Source organism: Ochotona princeps, chromosome X (assembly GCF_030435755.1).
Source record: "Ochotona princeps isolate mOchPri1 chromosome X, mOchPri1.hap1, whole genome shotgun sequence".
Lineage (NCBI taxonomy): Eukaryota > Metazoa > Chordata > Mammalia > Lagomorpha > Ochotonidae > Ochotona > Ochotona princeps.
This window is the reverse complement of record NC_080865.1, coordinates 64,432,971-64,444,493: the sequence shown is the minus strand read 5'-3', so window position 1 is coordinate 64,444,493 and position 11,523 is coordinate 64,432,971. Positions and strand designations below refer to the sequence as shown.

General features: G+C 36.1%; 1 pseudogene; it reads right to left on the bottom strand.

The window, feature by feature from the left end:
• Positions 1-10,741: 10,741 nt before the first annotated feature.
• LOC101531491 (small ribosomal subunit protein uS13-like) lies at positions 10,742-11,200 on the bottom strand (annotated as a pseudogene).
• Between the last annotated feature and the right edge of the window lie 323 nt (positions 11,201-11,523).

Genomic DNA, 11,523 nt, shown 5'->3' with positions numbered 1-11,523 from the left:
GTCATGCCAGAGACCTTGGGGAGGCAGTGACCACAGAAAAATCTTTCCTACTCCCACTACAGCTCTGAATTGGCAGCAGCCACTGAGTGAAATATTGTTATGCCAATCTGCGGGCTGGGGCAATACTCAAATTGAAGCACCAAACTGCTGGCAACTCTGTATTTGTATTGGAGTTTCAGAGACAACTTTTTTCTGCAAAGCTTATTGTTTTTTGGAATTGCATATAGTTTTGAACTCTGGCACATTTTTAAGCAAGTGCCTCTCCTAAACTGATGTTGGATTGGGAGCATGGCTGGTGTAACAGCTTACATGTGGCTTTGTGTCACAGTCATATATTGCTATCCTTTTTCCCCTGTCTTTCCTAATGGAGTAGCTGCATCTGTATGTACCACAGGATAATGGCTATTATTTATATAGCAATTTTCGTCTTCAGTGTGCATTACAAATACTAACACATTAATCCTCAGGAGAGAAGTGTTATATAAGGCCCTAAGCAAAACATCCACCCCTTGTATTTCCAAATGAATTGTGCAGGTTCATGAAATACAATCAATGGATCATCAGTATTAGTTGGAGCTGTATTACACAAAATGATCCACTAACACTAGAGTTAATGAGTGATGGTCACAGGTTCAGTTTGCAGTACATTACCAGAGCCCCTGCAGGGGAGGCATTTGCAAGCCCATCTTCTGTTTCTTGGTCTCAGAGGAGTTCCCTTAATAATGACTGGCATTTCCTCACAGCCTCTAAATGGGTCCAGCTGGCACTGTGCAGGGTTCTCAGGTATGGTGGATTGTTTTACTTTACTCCATCTGTCAGTGCTTCCTGAGAGGGCATATTTTATTAAGAAAATATTTTGATAAAACCAGCAGTGAAGTAACACCATTATTCTTGTATCATTTTCAGGTGCCTCTCCCTCCAAATGCTTCTCTGTTCACTCGCATTATACACTCTCAGCCTGAACTCACACTGTAAGAGTTTCAGGATAAGAAAAGAAAGGGAAAAAATGTGCCAAGTACAATAGCTTTTCATCTTATTCTAAATATGTCTCTGGGCATTTTTAAGTGGCCCATTGTCATACAGAACGTTCCCTAATTGCACTGTCTATTTCACTTTATTTTGGTGAGGTGGGGAGAAGCCATTGTTCCAGTGTTTAAGGGAAAATGAGAAAAGCTCAGTGAGAGTAAATCTGCAAAACGCAATTACATAGAATCCAAATTACTCAATGGTTATGTTGATATTGGATGATAAGCCAGACATGATTTAGACCGTTGTACTTGAAACGCCTTAGCTGCTTCACTTTTCTAATTGGCAAATGCATTTCAGCTGCCAGGAAAATGGTTATAATGTATAGGAAAAGAATCCTGAAAAAGGATCTCTTTTTGAGCTTCAACCGTTATCTGTTTCTAAGAAATTGCCATACCTGAGTTAAAATATGCCATGGACACTTTAGAAAGTGAAGTAGTTTACCGCCTGTTTGCTATCACTATAAGACCACCTAAATTAAGTTTTTCTTTATTATTATTTTCAGATAACTCTTCTCTTAAAAATATTAAGAAAATAGTTACAGTAATGACATGATGCTAAGTATCATTTATAGAGTAAAACAGAACAAAGTACAAGAGAAAGTTTTGGGATTGTGGGCAATGTTTTTCCATGAAGGTAATAGGAAAGATAATTAGAAAATGCAAAGTTTTTCGGAATTTTATTTAATTCTCTAAAATACCTTTGCTTTAACAAAGTGAATAGAAGACTGGGATCTTTCTAAAAGTGCTGGAAGAAATGAGGATAGCTTTCAACCCCAGGCAGCCTCGATAATTTTGCTGGTCAATGTTTTAAGATTCAGAAACATGAAGTCTTCTAGACAGTATCTCGTCAATTGACAAGTTCAAAATTAACAATCTCAAATCTGGCATCCAGATGTAAATCCTCTGGTTTTGTTGGTGGACTTGACTTTCAAGTTTGATTTCTGATTAATGCATATTATTTGATAATGTGAGTCCATTGGTGTGAAAACAATGTTTATATAATGAAGATAAAACAGTTGGAAAAGCTGCATACCCCAAAAGAAATGTTGGATCCCTGACGAAAGGAAGTTTGTCTGAAATTCTCTTTCATTTGATTTCTTCACAAACACAAACCAACTGACACCGTGCCATGTGGTATTTCCAAATATTATTTATAAGCCAAATATTTGATCAGTTTTCTTTACATCTACTGAGAGATCTAGAGAATGCAAGCCTGGGGACAACAATAGAATCATTCTAGTGCCTAGCAAACCAGAATTTTTATGTCCAAATTCAAAGAGATTGAACTCTGCAGGCTTCAGAAAGACTTCAAGAGACTAGGCACTACTTTATGAGAGCTCATTACAAAAGTTGACAATTGGACTGGATCAAGGGTTCTAGGAAAGACTAAAGGCATGTTTTGTCTCTGAAATAATTTTGTTTCAATTCGGTGGTTTTGCAGCTATAAAGAAAATTGTGTAGCAATGCTTCTATGCAAATATTATCATATTTATGACAATCTACTTATGCATGTTTCTGAAGTTATTATAGTTTGAGTGAAGTGAATGTTTTAGTAGAAGGGATTTACAAGCAAATTTGAACACCTTTACGAGGTTAGACGTCATTTTATATTTTAATTTTGATCTAAGCACTCACTTAAACTTCAGTAACAGAGAGCCCACTCATTCAGAGCTTCTAATTCTTAGCAGGTAATATATTTAGTTGGTTTATTTACATGACTCGTTTTCAGTTAGTTCTGTAACTCTATTTGTCTGCAAAGATTGTACTGAGAGGTGAAAGACCCCAATGTATTGCAGCAGAGCCCCTTCTTGACTGCTATTTACTATTTACTTTGCTACACATTGTGGGATGCGTTAAATCTGAACAGCATTCAATAAATTCTAGGTTATGTAGCTGTTTAACTGGTTTCAGTACTCATCAAGTATTTATTGGCTGTTGTTGGCAATCCTCAAACTGGATTGAAGCCTAACAAGGCGCAAAGGAAGGGTACTGCTGTTTAAACTGATGTTCTACATGTGAAATCAACAGAGATAAATGAAATGCTACACAATGTGGTTCAAAACCATTAATTTAACAAAGAAAATTAATGTAGAGGAGGATGAGATAGACATAAAACTAGGTATCTGACAAAATTTTCATGAAGTCATGAGCCATGATGCTTGCTATCAATAATGAAATTGTTATTGCATTATTTGTAAGTCTACTAAAACCTTTTGTCACAACATGTCAGTTCCAACATTCCCTATAGGTGTGCCAGTTAAGAGTCCCTGTTGCTCCGCTTCTGATCTGGCTTCCTTATAGTTGGCCTGGTAAAGCTGCAAGAGACAGCCCAAATATTTGTGTCCCTGCACCCATATGTCAGTTCCTGGCTGTTGGCTTAAGCTTGACCCCAGCCTGGCCCAGCTCCAACTGTTGAGACCATTTGAAGAGTAAACCAACAGGTGAAAGACCTCTCCTTCTTTGCTCTCACTGCCTTCTGCTCTACCCCTGCCTCTCCTCTTCCTCCTCCTTCTTCCTCACTCTGCTTTTCAGATACATAAATGTTTAAAAAGAGAACAAAGAAACATCATGTGTATTTTAAATGTATACAATTTTTAACTTAAATAAAATTTCCTTTCACAGAAAGTGATAGGTTTCATTTTGAAATGAGTAAGTGAGCTTAGATTCCAAATCAGGGAAACAACATAGATACACAAGTACATAGTAGAAGATCATTGGTGGAGCAAAATCCAATTATTCATTTAGAAATCATAAACGGACAGTTTTAATTTGAATTGAGAGGCAAAAGGAAACGACTACAGATTTTCTTCCGCTGTTAAATAAGTCATGCACACAGTGTGTAATACTTGCATAATGTGAAGAACTGGAGACCTTTGTGTTGTGTGAAATGGATGAGGCTCACAAAGACAAGTGTCATGTTTACTCTGATTTGTGATACTTAACACATACAGTACAAAAAAGTGATGTATATGATAAAATTGACCTCTTGGGATTTAACAACTGTTTATAGCCCTTGTGTATACTCCTGAGGAACAGTGATATTTCCACATTTTACTTCTCGAACACTTTATTTAGTGGAGGATTAAGCCTGTAATTACAAAGTAAATTAAAAATATGTCATTACAAAAATGAAAAAAATGGAGAAATGGAAAGAGGAGCATGGCAGGAAAGTATCATGTTATGAAAATATCATTTACAAACTACATAAATTCTGTTACCTTTATACTAATAAAAAAAGAATGAGATAATAATGAGTGCACAAGTTCCCTGTATCAGTCTAAGAAATGAAGAATTGAGAATAATTCGGTATGCCTTTATATTTGTTTCCTAATCACATTATACTTTGCACACTGCAGAGGTGATCACAATCCTAAATTTTGTGTTAATCACTACCTCAGTTCTCTTTAATATTTTATTAGTTATGCATAAGATTCTAAATGACCATTACTTTTTAGCTTGGCTTTGAAATTCACATAAATATTATATCATATATATCCTTCAGTGATTTTTCTTTTGATAAAATTCTATCGTATGGATTTATGTATTGACAGTACATTTACATACTGTGATTCATTAAAATATTTTATTGCCTTATAGTAGTCTGTTGTGTGAGTTTGATGTGATTTCTTTATTCTTTCAACTATTGATGGGCAATTGGATTTTGTTCAGATTTTGCTGTTATAAATATTGTTAATATAGGTCTCTTGTTTGAAATTACTTCAAAAAGTATGTGATAAAATTATGTAAAAAATAAATTTATTTTGCTGCAAAAAATATAATTCATGCATTTTTTTCAAAATACACAGTTTTCCTTGAATTTTTGGAAGAACTTTCAGATATACCCTCTAGTGATACGTTCTGAGGTAAATGCCTACAGTTGTTGGTAATTACACTTTTATTCAAAGGAAATTGATTTTTCTATCAGTATGATGTGAAAATTTCCATAGTTTCAAAATTTGGTGATATCGAATTCTTATTTTTTATCAAAGCAGTGGATAGATACTCGCAAATTGTAGTTCGCTACAGTTAATTTGCATTGTTCTGATTATTAAGAAGGTTGAGCATGCTTTATATTTCCACAAGCTAGTTATTTCCTTCTCTGTGAAGATTAGTCATATATCTTGTACATATTTCTTACAGATTGACAAACGTTTTTGTGTTGATAAGCAAGAGTTCTTTCATCCAAGACAATATTTTGTCACATATTAGAAACATCTTCACTGGTTTTCACACATAAGTTATTGATTGATAAATTTGTTTTAAATTTTCACATACTTGAACTTACTGTATTTTTTTCCTTTATAGCTTGATGTATGGGTTTTGGCTCTTGCTTTTGAGTGAGCTCAGATCTAGCCATCTTGGAGATTTGGAGAGTGAACCAAAGAATAAAAGATCTCTCTCCAGGAGCTTCCTGCAGATTTCCAGAGTGGGTGCAGGGGTCTGAGAAAGTGAGCCATCTTCGGCTGCCTTCCCAGAACATAAGCAGGAAGCAGGATCAGAATTGGAGAATCCAAAACATGAATTGGCACACATAGTAGGCTGCCATGCCTCTGTGCAGGTCCCAAGTTGATTTTGTTCAATAAGCTGTTGTTTCATCTTTCTAAGCTCACTGTGTCATACTAAGCTCACTGTGTCACTGTGTCATTTATGACTGTGTTATTGATTAGTAGAATTTTGTAACACAATTCTGAAGTCATTTATAAACAAAGCTATGCTATTTTCCTTCCAATTTGTATACCTTTCATTGCCAATATTCACTTTCTTGCACTGGCTAGAATCACCCGTATGGTTTTGGGTTAATTATAAGACCAGATATCCATAACTTATTCATGATTTTAACTAGAATACATTTCAACTTTGGCCAACATACATCCAGTCAGTTAATTATATTTTCTAATTTCCTTTCATATTTTCTCTTTGACTCATGTTTTTTTCAAGACTTATTTTTTCCAGATATTTTGTAAGTTATTAAGACTTATTTTGTTTTTATTGAAAGGCACAGTTACAGAGAAATAGAAACACAGAGCAAGGTTTTTCATCTGCTGGTTCACTGTCCAAATGGCCTTAATGGATGGAACTAGGCTAATCTGAAGTCGGTAGCCAGGAGCTTCATGCAGCTCTCTCACATGGTTGTAAAGCCCCAAACACTTGAGCCATCCTTCACCTATTTTCCAGGTCATTATCAGCGAGTTGTATGGCAAGTGGAGCAGTTGCGACTGGAACCAGTGTCCGTCCATATGGGCTGCTGGCATTACATGTAGACGTGGAGCTTACTATTCAACAGTGCCAGCCCTTTGTTTTATTTTGTTTTGTCTACTAACTTAGGAAAACTACTTGGCATAGCTTCAAATCATAGCTCTCTGAAATTATTCAACATAATTCTTGATAGCTTCTACAGCTATTTCTATGGAAATAGATCCAAAGAGCTATTTTTTCGGTGAATGATTTTCTCTTCATTTAACTTGAAACTGGTGTGAAGCACACACGCTATTTAATATGCTGCTAAACTTTCACAGAATTATTTCAATCATTTTACTTTGTACCTCTGGATACTTTACTTGCAAATTTTCAAATATCTTTTTGCATTAGAATATTTCCCCTCATTATTTCAAATCTTCTTTTTCATTATATACAGTTAACATCATTATTTCTTTTTTATTTTACAGTATCTCATGAATGCATTTATTATAGACTTGACTCTATAGGTCTAGTTTTTTTTCCTAAATTAGTTCAAATACATGCTGTAATTTGCGATTTTTGGGCAGTGTATTGATTATTTTGTAACTTTACCTGCTAGACTTCGTTGAGAATTGTGCTGAAATTACACTCCCTTGGGAGGATTTTTGTTGCTTTTGTCACTCACTTATGGACTCTGTCAACACAACAGTCCATTAAATTAAATTGTCTGTTTGAGGATTTTGAACCATTAAAGAGTTGAATTTGAACTTCAATCCCTGTGAGGATTGGTTTGTGAGTTTGAATTATTTGACAAGATAGTTTTATCACACTTACCCAGTAAAAAGTTTGGGGTAGACGATTTCCATTCTATCCCATCCTATATGACAGTTCTCTTTCACTCTTTTACTCAGTGTAAACATCAGGGGCCTCAGCTTACTGTCAGTGTTCTCTTTTCTGATATGCAATTTCTAGTAAAGCTCTAAACTTCATTTCATATCCCTTACTTCATATAGTTGCTTCTACCAAATCTCAAACATTCCTCAGCAACAAACATAAATAAAGGAAGAAGATAGAGCAGCAAAACATATTCCATTTTTCATTTTCTTTTTAATATGAGATTCCTGTTTTCCCTTTCTCGACCTCTATAGTATCCTACTTTCACAGAAATCTTCAATACCTATGTTGCTTAGTTTTTTCTCAACATGTCAGTTGTTTCAATCAAGAAAATTGTTCCGAGTGACTATTATAGAAACATTTAGTAAAAAATATAATTTTTAGTAGCTGGTAGAGTGGCATATAGGCTAATCATTTGTCTGCTAGCACCATTATTCTATATGGGTGCAACCTCATATTTCAGCTGCTCCACTTCCCATCCAGCTTCTTGCTTATGGACTAGGACAGCAGCAGAGGATGGTCCAATTCCTTGGGCCTCTACATTCACATGGGATCCTGGAAGAAGGTTCTGGCTCCCAGCTTCAGATCAGGTCAGCTCTGGCTGTTGTAGCCATTTAGAGAGTGAATCAGCAAATGGAAGACTCTCTCTCTCTCTCTCTCTCTCTCTCTCTATATATATATATATATATATATACACACACACACACACATATATATACACATATATATCATTCTTCTTAAAAATCTGCCTAACAAAAATAAATATCTAAACATATCTCAGTTTTATATTTCATTTCATTAGTATTTAACAGAACAGATGCAACTTTAAGAACACTTTAACATTCCCTTTCTCCCTCCTCCCTCTCTGTTTTTAGAGATAACACTCTCTAGACTACACAACAGCAAAAAAGCTTACTGCTTCAACAAATCAAAAGTTGAATGAGTATAAAGGAAACACCCTAATTTAATGGGAATACAGACAATGGCTCTAAATAATAATTGAATGGAAAAATGACCTTTTCACCCATATACAATAAACTATATAGTAATCAAAGATCACTAAGACTATAATGGCATAACATTCTTGTCCACTAGATTGACAAAGGTATACCACAAAGTTTTTCAAAACTATTTTTTGCAGCAACACTGACACATACAGGCAATTCTCTTCTTTTTTAAGTAAGATACAATTTTTGAGTATGGAAATATTATCATAAAAATGGCATTTAAGGAAAATTAGTTGAAAGTACTATATGGGATAAATGAAAATAATTCCTTTCTCTGGCTATTTAAAACTAATTGTTTTTCTCTACAACCATAAAGACACATTATATGATACATTCTAAGCAGTTACAACTTACAATGCTACAACCCCACCTTTAGTTACACAGCAATATTATTAACGTATTTCAGGCTACATTGCCAATCAGCAAATCTTGTAAAAGATCTCATGAAATATTAGGCAATTATTTCATTATTTTTGTTTCTAACACAGAAATACAATTTTATAATCCCATCCTTTATTATCTATTTCCATATAGTTAATACGGTAATAAAGTGGATAGTAATGAAGGTGAGGCAAGTTTTAAAAGCTCCCTGATGGCTGAAATACGAAATCATGCTTGAAGTCCAGAAAGAGTTTTTTATGGGTAAAATCACCTATGCATGAAAAACCATCTTTAAAAACTTCTATTTAATTTTTGTATTTTTCTTCTGCAGTGATAATCTTAGTGAAATACTAACCCACACTTGCTTGGATAGTTCTCTTAATCTCCAATTTTTACATGGTATTGTCATATTCTATCTTAAGGGAAATATACAAATTGGTATTCTATAGTTCTTTAAAATCTTTCCTTTTAAAGCAAAATGTTAAATGTTCAACTGTTACTAAATGACTATACTATTGCAGTAATATGGGGGGAATAATGGTAGGGGAAAAGGAAGAGACTAAGGGGAGTAGAGATGAATACCTATACTAACAAAACTGCATCATGAAAAATAACAATAAAAATAAAGAGATAAAAAAGGAGACTTATTTCAATCAAGATGTTATGTACATTCCAATTTGCAATTTTATTCAATCATTATTTAATCATTCATATTTTTTGCACCCTTTGCAAAAAGTTATTGCTGCTAGTTAACTACGAGAGATGAAAGATCAACTCCCACCACCACCACCACCCGTCTACCCCAGATTACTCAAAAAGCTCAGGAGGGCTTATTTTATACTTGGAATATAGATGCTGGATAGGAAATGGTAAAGATACCAGTCTTGACCTTCACCTTGTAGTGAATATGTATACAGGTAGCTGAATTTTGAATTCAGACCTTATGAAAGTTTGCTTGTGGATTTGAATTGTTTCATGACAGAATATTTTCACTTACCTAATTATAAATTTGAGGTTGACATTTTATATCTCATTCTGTATTGCATATTTCTTTCACTCTTTCAGTGAATGTGAGCCTTAAGGGCCCCAGCAGCATGTGGGAATTTTCCTGTTAGCCATTCAATCTTTGGTAAGTCTAAAGTTCATTTTGTGCCCTCTCACTTCATACAGTTACCACAGACAGACAGAAACACACACACACACACACACACACACACACATGCACATCCTTACTTGTTTGAAATATAATATTGATTATGTTTTCTATGAGGATAAGATGGGTTGAAAGTTTAAGGACGATGAGATTATGTGTTGAGTGATAGATATAGATTCAAGGTCAATCAACCTGTTGGGAATATGGTTAGTGTTTATGGTTAAGATAAATGTAATGCGTCACAGTTAGATCAATGAACTAGTCAAAGCGGACAAAAAGAGATCTTTGGGTCAAAGCAGCATATGTGATTGACAAACTGGAAAATAAATACAATCTGAAGTACCACACAGTTTGGTGGTCATCCTACTTAAGCACTGCTTTGCATCAGAGTGGTGTGTTCATTTATAAGCATCGTGTCCAAAAGGAGAAACTAACACACAAAAGAGATAAGCAAAGAGAAAGTGTATCTTCAAAAATTATACAGCATGAGGAGTAAGTGAAGAAGCTGGAGCTATCAACCAGAGAAGCCTAGAACGGGAAAGGAAGAGGCGGTAAATATGAGTATATTGCTTTCAAATCTCAAGAGGACATCAGGTAGAAGTTCAACATGTAAGCCTAATATAAATAAAAGTAAATGTAGTGGAACATGTGCTAGAAAATGCATGAAAGAAACTAGGTTCTTAGGGCCAGCCTCCCCATGTTCTTGGGGGCTGCCCAGCCCTCATGCTTTGTGTTAATGGGGACTTCTCCTCATGCCCTACATGTACCCCTCCCCAGTTTAGGTGTCTTTAGGGGCAGAGGCCATGTTTTCCCCCTGGAGAGGGGGCTGCGCTCCCAGTCCCGGGAACTCTGCCTGGAACCCTTCCTCACTCTGCTCCTGCCTGACCTCGCAGGTCACCTTTCCTTCCTGCTGCCTGGCCAGGGGGTACCGGGTGGGTCTTGTGAGTCAGGCTGGACTGCATATACGTTAATAGCACAAACCCAACGGCACATTTTTATAATTGTGATTATACTTGATTGGAAAAACGAAAAAAAAAGCGGTGGCTTTTGCAAAAATCTACTTATTAACCATTTATTTATTAACAGAAAAGGCCTGCCAATCATTTCTTCTTGGACATAACCACAGTGCGGCCCCCTCGGCCAGTGGTTCTTGGTGTGCTGGCTCCGGACACGGAGGCCTCAGAAGTGGCATAGCCCTCTATGCGCCCGAATCTTTCTCAGTCACTACAGGTCCTCACGGAGCTTGTTACTCAGACCGTTGGCCAGAATCTGACTGCATTTGCCATCCTTCCCATCCTTCTGTCTGTTCAAGAACCAGTCAGGGATCCTCTACTCTCTGGGATTCTGCATGATGGTGATCACCTGCTCCACCTCATCCTCAATGAGTTCTCCTGGCTCTTGGTGAGGTCAACGTCTGTTTTTCTCAGCACCACGTGGGTTTACCTTAGCCCCACAAACTTAATGGCTGTGATGGCAAAGGCTATGTTGCACCACCCATCGATATTCATGTTGAAGATTTGCAAGATGTGGTGGAACTTCTCAGGGCTCTCTAGAGACATGGCAGTAGCGCTGGTGGGACAAGGTACAACCAGGTGGTAATATACCATAACAGTAGGCATGTGTGACTCCAGTTTGGTATGATTCCTTAACATCTCTGTGTCACATGTGGTTTTGTTGCCTCAAGCACAAGTAAGACTTGCATGATCAATGCCTATCAATGCTTTATTCTTATGCACACGATAAGCTAACTTAAATTCAACTTTGTAAATCCTTACTTCACACTAAAAATGCTAAGTCTCATTGCTCTACCTGAAGGTCTCTTAGTCTCAGGATAGAGGACATCGTTAGGAGGCCATTGCACTTACTTATTCTATGTTCACTG